General features: G+C 45.1%; 2 non-coding genes across 2 annotated transcripts; both read right to left on the bottom strand.

The window, feature by feature from the left end:
• Positions 1-2,037: 2,037 nt before the first annotated feature.
• On the bottom strand, positions 2,038-2,109 carry TRNAM-CAU (transfer RNA methionine (anticodon CAU)). The gene has a single exon. It is a non-coding gene; the product is annotated as a tRNA-Met (tRNA).
• A 5,622-nt stretch (positions 2,110-7,731) lies between these two features.
• Positions 7,732-7,804, bottom strand: TRNAK-UUU (transfer RNA lysine (anticodon UUU)). The gene has a single exon. It is a non-coding gene; the product is annotated as a tRNA-Lys (tRNA).
• Between the last annotated feature and the right edge of the window lie 1,058 nt (positions 7,805-8,862).

Here is an 8,862-nt window from a genome sequence, read left to right as displayed (position 1 = left end):
ATCAGAAAAAGGCCTTAGATGTGATTCTCATTCACCTAACTTTGGCCAATGTTATCACAGCTGTCTTCAGGGGCGTCCCATAATGATGACATCCTTTGGAATTAGACACATTTTGGAGGTTTGGTTGTAAAGCGGTGCTGTCCATTCATAGTGTGACACGGGTGCTTGGATTTGCACTTCTCCACTACCACGTACATCGCAGGCCATTATCATCAGTCCCACTCATTGCAGGTGTGCATGGCTCAAGCCCAGAATGTTCACACACGTTCTGCCCGTGTTGATTTATTCCTGGATAAGCAGTGTGCTAATCAACACGTGGGTGATTCTAAGTACTCCTGCTACCAGCAATTCCACTGACCTTGGACTTGCGTATTCTCTGCTGTTCTGTAAAACAAGGCCATTCACACACCATTATGCGATGTTATTTCAAAGTGTCATGTTTATGCAAGATATCTTCTTTTTGTTCTTCATGATTTGGACCAGTTTCTACATGGTGATTGTCCTGTTCGGGCATCACGAGACAGCCATGCATATCCACAGTCCTAGCCTCTCTCCACAATCTCTTCCCAAGACAAAAGCCACCCATGCTGTCCTCTTGCTAGGGAGCTGTGTGGTTTTCTTCTATGGGACTAACTTGGGTCTTTCCATTCATATGAGCTCAGTATATGAGAGAAACCTGATGCTGGAGAACATCACTAGTTTTCTTTCATCTTGCTACCCAGCTGTCTGTGCGTTGGTGTTGACTAAATATGATAATAGAGTTTCCAGATCTATCTGTGCCATTTCAAATAGGGTCATTTCCCATTGCTCACAATGGAGATTGCTACTGCATCTAAAAAATACTGATAAGAATTATTTTAGGGGCGCCTGGGTGGCTCAGTCGTTGTGTCTGCCTTCAGCTCAGGTCATGATCCCGAGGTCCTGGGATCAAGCCTGCATCAGGTTCCCTGCTCAGCAGGAAATATGCTTCTTCCTCTCCTAGTCCCCCTGCTTGTGTTCCCTCTCTCTCTGTGTCAAATAAATAAAGAAAATCTTTTTTAAAAAGTAAAGCACAGGGGCGCCTGGGTGGCACAGCGGTTGAGCGTCTGCCTTCGGCTCAGGGCGTGATCCCGGCGTTATGGGATCGAGCCCCACATCAGGCTCCTCCGCTATGAGCCTGCTTCTTCCTCTCCCACTCCCCCTGCTTGTGTTCCCTCTCTCGCTGGCTGTCTCTATCTCTGTCGAATAAATAAATAAAAATCTTAAAAAAAATAAAATAAATAAAATAAAAAGTAAAGCACAAAGACTGTAGTGACTGGCATATCGTAAACTGTCCAATATTGTTTGAAGTGAGCCTCACACTACTTTATTGTACCAAATGGAGTCTAAAAACCATAGTGATTGAACACCTGCCAACATCTCCTGAAAAAATAGAAAAGCATGCCCTTCTATGACAGTTGCAAATTTTGTATTGATTCTCTTGCTCCTTGAATGAGTTTCCACAGATTCAATGCCAACATAATGTATGTTTACTTAAAGTCCTTCTTTGATCATGCTACTGTCCTAGTCTGCACCCAATATAAATATAAATATTGACACTGAGATTTTGCTGTTTGATGGGACCACAAATCTGTGTTAATTCTTTTGGTTTGAATTATATTTGCATTTACTAGTAGCATGCAATGCAATCAAAACAACACAAGTAGATAATACATTCGAAAATCCCTTTAATGGAAGATGTTAACAGAAATAAACACGGAGTTTGTCACCTCCTTTTCCAAGAAACCTGGTGCGGTATATAAGGCCACCTCAGCTGAAGGAGCATCTCCAGCTGCTCTTTTATTGAGCACCCTGGATGGGAGGGATTTTACAATTCTGTGAACTAGGTAGGTGCAAGCCTGTGAGAACTGTACTGAGAGACAACATAATTTCAGAGAAAGCGGAAACAGGAATCCAACTTAGAGGAGGATAGGAAAGATCTAGAAACTGGTTTACGTTTTTGGGCTCGTAGCCTGATGAATAAAACTTAGCAAGAGGGAAGGGAGCATAAAGACTTCCTAGCAGAGGATGGTTTCGATCCATCGACCTCTGGGTTATGGGCCCAGCACGCTTCCGCTGCGCCACTCTGCTCCTAGCCCCAGCTTTTCTGTTGTGTCTATTAATGATTAAGATCACCTTTTCCACACTGAGAAAATGGTTCTTTTTTTCTAAGTCCTTCCCTTCTGGTGTGTTTTGTCACTCTCTTCTCCACCTGACGGAGATCTGCTCTCCCGCCACCAGGTGGCCAGGGCCGTTCCCTTCCGAGCGGCGCTTTTCCAACCAAAAGAGTGTCCATGCCGGAATTTTTTTTTTTTTTCATTAATTTTATGTATTTTTCTGGAGCCGCTCTTTGCTCAGAGAGCCGAGGAAGAGCGCGCCGAGCAAAACTCGGGCGGAATAGGAGGAGCCGGAGCGGGGCCCTGAGCCACCATCAATTAGAGGGGAACCGTATTGACCACCGCGCTTGTTTCCTCTCCAGAAGTCTCAAGGACAACCGTTTCGATTTTAAAAAGGTTTTTTATTTGCTTGCAAGGGCGCGGGTTTTCACAAGGATAGTGCGCCTGGAATAGAGGGAATAAACCCAACTTATTGCTCAAATGATTACATTGTGGCCACGACTGCAATTGGATCTCGTCTGGAGCCGTTGTGACACATAGAGAAATAGAAAATGATAAACTAATAAAGATAGAGGCTTCCATCCTAGGGCCCGTCTGCACGGCTGTAAACCTCATGATTACTCATGTCAACTTTTGGATGACGCGCGTCATGAGTTCGCTCAGGCACTCGGCTAGGCGGTGGCTCGCACGCTGGCGTCTGCCTTCACTCCATCTCCCCGTCCGCAATTACACTGAAGGAGCGGCCTGTGCAGCGTTTTCCTCTGGCGACGAGTGGCAAGCGCAGCGGCCGGCCCAGCCCAGGATCCTTCTCCCATTCCCGCCGCGCGCAAAGCCATTCCCCGCGCAGAGCGGGGGCGCACGCGGCCCTTCTCCGCGCAGAGCCGGGGCGCGCACAGCACAGCCCAGCCGGCTGGGGGTCGGCGGGGAGGTTGCGCACGGCCCTTCCCGGGGCAGAGCGGGGGCGCACGCGGCCCTTCCCCGGGCAGAGCCGGGGCGCGCACAGCACAGCCCAGCCGGCTGGGGGTCGGCGGGGAGGTTGCGCACGGCCCTTCCCGGGGCAGAGCGGGGGCGCACGCGGCCCTTCCCCGGGCAGAGCCGGGGCGCGCACAGCACAGCCAAGTCGGCTGGGGGTCGGCGGGGGAGGTTTCGCCCGGCCCTTCCCGGGGCAGAGCTGGGGCGCACGCGGCCCTTCCCCGCGCAGAGCCGGAGCGCGCACAGCACAGCCCAGCCGGCTGGGGGTCGGCGGGGGAGGTTGCGCACGGCCCTTCCCGGGGCAGAGCGGGGGCGCACCCCCCTTGCCCGCCCCGCTCCTAAAGGTCCGGCTGCTTCCTCCGGAGCCGGGCAGCTCCCCGACACCAGCGTCCCCTCGCGGAGACAGACAGAGAAACATCGCTAGTCACTTCCGGCCAATTTCAGGTTGCCCTCGCTTCCTGGAGGCTCTCACTTAAAAGGGCCTTTGCTTTGGGTCTTCTTAAGGCAGTCCAGGCGGGATGGAGCTTCCGTTCGGCGAAGATTTCCTCAGGCCAAGACCAGGACAAGGGTGGTCTTGAATTCAGATTCGTTTTCCCAGACTCCGCGTGAAGAAGGAGGGAGACCAGAGACAGGAACCAGACCCTAAGCACCTACCTGCCCCTCTTAAGCCCGCAGGGGCACTCTGGACCCGAGAAAAGGGAAACGTGATTATTGCTTTCGGGCTTTTACCCTCCTAGAGCTTCGTTATCCCAAGGAGATGCTGCCATCTTCGAAAGATGCTGTATTCTCCCAAAAAGCAGTTTTCTTGAAAAATTTTCTGACTGCAACCCAGAGTCAGAAATCCATTTTAAATCACAGCTCAATACAGAATACAAACAAATTCGTGTCTAAATAGAGAGTATAATCTAACTGAATCTATCCATCTCGAGAGAAAGAGAGAGAGAAAGAAACTGAACTCCACCAAACAATAGTTTACTGCGTGGGGCTTATTCTGATATTTCCTATTCCTATTACAGTCTATTTCATTTATTAGAATACCAGTCTTTTTTTTATTTAAATATTTTATTTATTTATTCGACACAGAGAGAGACACAGCCAGCGAGAGAGGGAACACAAGCAGGGGGAGTGGGAGAGGAAGAGGCAGGCTCCCAGCAGAGGAGCCTGATGTGGGACTCGATCCCATAACGCCGGGATCATGCCCTGAGTCGAAGGCAGATGCTTAACAACTGAGCCACCTAAAATACCAGTCTTGACCTTTTTTAAAATACTGATTTTACGCTCATTCACTTCTGAGACACAAAGTGGATTGAAAAACACTGTCACCTATATAATGGTATTAGAAATGGCTTGTCCTTCGGGGGTCAGAGAGTGCAGTGGCAGACAGGAATCTTTTCCTGCTGGTGGGACCAGCAGTCAAAGAGTTAAGGGAAAGGTCGTGTTACACCAGCTTTTCCTTTTGGTATTACACAGTAAACATGTTAACTTCTCAGCGTCTATACTCTGTATGCCTCTCTGTGTGTTTATTCCTGCAGTGGGTGAAGGAATATTACACAGTCTGAAGAAGTCCTTTCTGATTCAGTTTTTTCCACCTATGTCCTACATCTGTGAGGTGATTTCTTTCCCCCTTCATCTGCTGAAGGATTCTTGCATCCAACCTATTGTTCTGATGGTTCCCTCTCCTTGGAGAACTCTTACCTCATATCTCTATAGGATTTACCGCCCCCCCCCCCTTCTTCAAGTCTTTGTTCAAATGGCAGGACCAATACATCCAAAGGCTTTGGATAGATGCCACCTGCCCTCCATTTTCTGTGAATAGCTCCAAGATATTTGTATATTAAGTTCCCCTTACATTTTTCCGCGGATGGGTAGTTCTCACCTTCCATTGCTGTGTGTGTAGTTCTGTCCTTCTCTGTCATTTTGTTGTGTGTGTAGAGTTGTGCAACCACCGCTGCAACCAAGATACAAACCATTGCAGTGCCACAAAAATCTCTCCCGCTCTCTCTCCCTATACTTACACCCACCCGCCACTCCCCACCATCCCTCACTCCTGGTCACCACCAATCTGCTTTTCATCTCTGTAATGTCATTTTGAGACTGACGTATGTGTGAGATCAAAAAGCACGTGACCTTCCCAGATTGGCTCTCTCCACCCAGCACAGCGCTCCTGGATCCATCTACATTGTTGCATCAGTACTTGTGTTTTTACTGCCAAGCTGTACCCCACGGAATGGATGTACCACAATTTGTTTGAGCAATCCCCACTGAGAAACCTGCTGGTTGTTTCCAGTTTGGGCTATTACAAATAAGGCTTCTCTGAAGAATAGTGCACGGTTTTTGTGTGGCCCTAAGTTTTCATTGTTCTGGAATAGATGCCTGGGAGTGGAATGGCTGGATTGTATAGTGAGTGTTATGTGTAGTTTCTTTAAGAAACTGCCAAACCGCTTTCCCGAGTGGCCGCACCATCTCCTATTCCTGTCAGCCGTGGGTGACAGACAGGTGTAGGGTCTCCGCGTCCTGGACGGCCATACGCAGTGTCGAACAAATAAAATCTGGTCTTTTAACTCTTCTAACAGATGTGCACTGATACCTCATCGTGGTCTTCATTCACATTTCCTACATGACTAGTGATACTGAACATCCTTTCATGTGCCGTTTGTATATTGTCTTTGGTGAAATGTCTCTTCACGTCTTTTGCCCGTTTCCTAATTGATTGTTGTTTTAATGTTGAGTTTTGAGAGTTCTTCGTATATGAGTCTCGTATGAGTCTTTTGCCAGATATGTGGCTTGCAACCATTTTCTCCCACCTGTAACTTACCTTTTTATCCTCTTAAGGGGGTCCTTTGCAGAGAAAAAGCTTTTAATTTTAATGAAATTCAGTTGGTCAAATTTGTCTTTTATGGGTGTGTTTTGGTGTCATGTCTAAAACTCTTCAAGCCTGAGGTCCTCCAAATTTTCTTATTTTTTTCCTAAAAGTTTTATTCTTTTATGTTTTACTTTAAATCTGTAATTTCCAGTTAAATTTTTAATACAGTGTGAGGTTTAGGTTGAGATTCGTGCTTTTTTTGCCTATGGATATCAAAGTTCTCCACCACCATTTTTTTTTTGGAAAAGCCTAAGGCTTTCCTTCCTCTACTAAATTGCCTTGTACTTTTGTCAAGAGTAACTTATCTGTACTTGTATCTGGTGATTTATAGGTTCTCTGTACTGTTTCATTGACTTATATGTCTATCCCTTGGCCAATAATGTACAGTCTTTATTACTGTGGCTGCCAAATGTCTTGAAATAATAAGAGTGATTTCTTCCACTTTATTTCTCTTTTTCTCAAAATTTGTTTTAGTTATTCTAACTCATTTGCCTTTCCATATAAATTTTAGAAAAGTCATATTCATATCTACAAAAATAACTCACCTGGATTTTGATAGGAATTATGTTAAACCTGTCTCTAATTTTGAGAAGACTTGACATGTCCGAGTCTTCAATCAATGAACACAGAATATGTATTTATTTAGGTCTTTGATTTCTTTCATCAGCCTTTTGTAGTTTTGTATTTTTTTTTAAAGATTTTATTTATTTATTCGACAGAGATAGAGACAGCCAGCGAGAGAGGGAACACAAGCAGGGGGAGTGGGAGAGGAAGAAGCAGGCTCACAGCAGAGGAGCCTGATGTGGGGCTCGATCCCATAACACCGGGATCACGCCCTGAGCCGAAGGCAGACGCTTAACCGCTGTGCCACCCAGGCGCCCCTGTAGTTTTGTATTTTTGAGCATGTACATGTTCTGACAGATTTGCATCTAAGTTATTTTTTTAAAGGATGTAAGTGATACTGTATTTTGGTTCTCATGCCCACATGCTTATTGCTAGTGTATAGAAATACAATTGCCTTTTATATTTTGATCTTGTATTCTGTGACTTTGCTGGAGGTTTTTGTTTCAGGTTCCTTGGGATTTCTATGTAAACCATCACAGCATCTTCAAAGGGAATGGGAAGTACTATCCTTAGGCAGAGAGGGAGGGGAAATGTGTATTTCTAGAGAAAAATACAATCCACTGGGCAGTCAACTGCACCATCAACTCACGATTGGCCAAAATTGCAGCAGTGAACGGCAAAGTGTCCCTGGGTTTCTGGGGAGAATGAGTATTTCACCTAAGACCTTACCGCAGTATCTGTCAGGTAACTCCGCACCATTTGTCTTAGAATTAGAATGTGACGTCACCAGGGCTTGGCAGAGAGCTCTCCCCATCTGCCAAGTAGCTCAGTTGTGAGTGTGAAGGACTGAGAATCTAAAGGTCCCGGGTTTTGACACAGTGAACACTTTACTCAATAAAGATCGTTTCCAGTTCCTTTTCTAAAACACCCTAGTCTAGAGGGATAGCTTTCTTCTACTCCTTGGACTGTAAGCCTTTTGTACTGTGCTCCTGGGGGAAATCTCTATTAAAAAGCACTAAAGTCATCTTCTGCTTGGTAGAGAATAGCAAATCTCAGCTAAGTTAAGGTTGAAGGTAACTGACTTTTTGGTGTTTTCTCACTGTAGACAGGTAAAAGTCGTCAAAGTGGAACCCAAATTCCCTTCTTTGAAAGACAAAAGTTAAGAACCTTCAGACCCAGGGTAAACAAGGGCCACAGTGCCTGGACAGGGACTTGAACCCTGGACCCTCAGATTAAAAGTCTGATGCTCTGCCAACTGAGCTACCCAGGCTCTGGGAAAGCTGTCTTATCCATATGCTTAAATAGGAGCAAGCTTAATAGAGTGGTGGATTCATTCCTGCCTTCAGGAGGGGCAACTGAGCAGGTGCTCAACCTCTTCAGTCAATTCACCTAGCACCTGTTTATGTTGTCTGTAGGTAGCTAGAGAAGGGATGTAAATGGCATCAAGAAAACAGTCCTTATTTGGGTACAGTTGTAGAAAGGGAAAATAAACACAAGAAACCAACAGATTGCTTCCAATAAATATTTAGGGAATGCTTAGTGAAATCTGTCAGCTCTTATTTACTGGGCACCAAAAAATAACCAAAAAGGATACAAAGAGGAACAAAGAAACAATAAAAATATAAATAAATAATTTAAAAAAAACAGAAAAGAAACGTGAAAAGCAACCAATGGAGAACAATAGTAAGAATCTGCCAAATTTAGTGACATCTACCAATTTTTTTTTTCCTTGGTGAAAGAAAAAAGCGAGTCATTAAAAAGGAAGGGAAATGTCTGGTGACTGTGAGTGGTCCTATGTCGTACACTCCACTGATGTTCTTAACCCCTTAAAGAATTTTGACAACTTGGTATTCCCTCTTACAGTTTTTCACTGGACATGTAGCATTTTTCTTCATATGTTCAAACTCTTCTGAAGAGTATTGTGACTTGTATCAAAGGAATCTAAAAAGTTTAGTAATTTAATACTTCTCTATACCCCCAGAGAGATAGAGGAGGGAGGGAGACCGAGAGAGAGACCCTTCTTTAATCTTCTGTGGAAGATTTTACATTGATCCTTTATCTCCTTGAATTCGTTATTTCCATTCTGTGTCTCCCAAAGAATGTTATCCCAATTCCATCACTTTGTATTTAGTCTTTCTTGATCTTCCTACCATATTTCCTAATACCAAATACAGTTATAAAAATTGAAATCTGATGTTATTACCTGTGACCCCAAATCTCTGTTCAAAATACTGCTTGTGGATTGGGTTATACTTGCATCTACTTGAAGTGCAAAAGAATAGATAATTTGAAGACCCCCCTTTACTGGACGATGTAATGGGTGTGAAT

The sequence above is a fragment of the Ursus americanus genome, chromosome 32 (genome assembly GCF_024610735.1).
Source record: "Ursus americanus isolate L20-20 chromosome 32, mUrsAme1.1.p, whole genome shotgun sequence".
Taxonomy (NCBI): domain Eukaryota; kingdom Metazoa; phylum Chordata; class Mammalia; order Carnivora; family Ursidae; genus Ursus; species Ursus americanus.
Note: the sequence above shows the minus strand (reverse complement) of the source record. Positions and strands in the feature narration are given on the sequence as shown.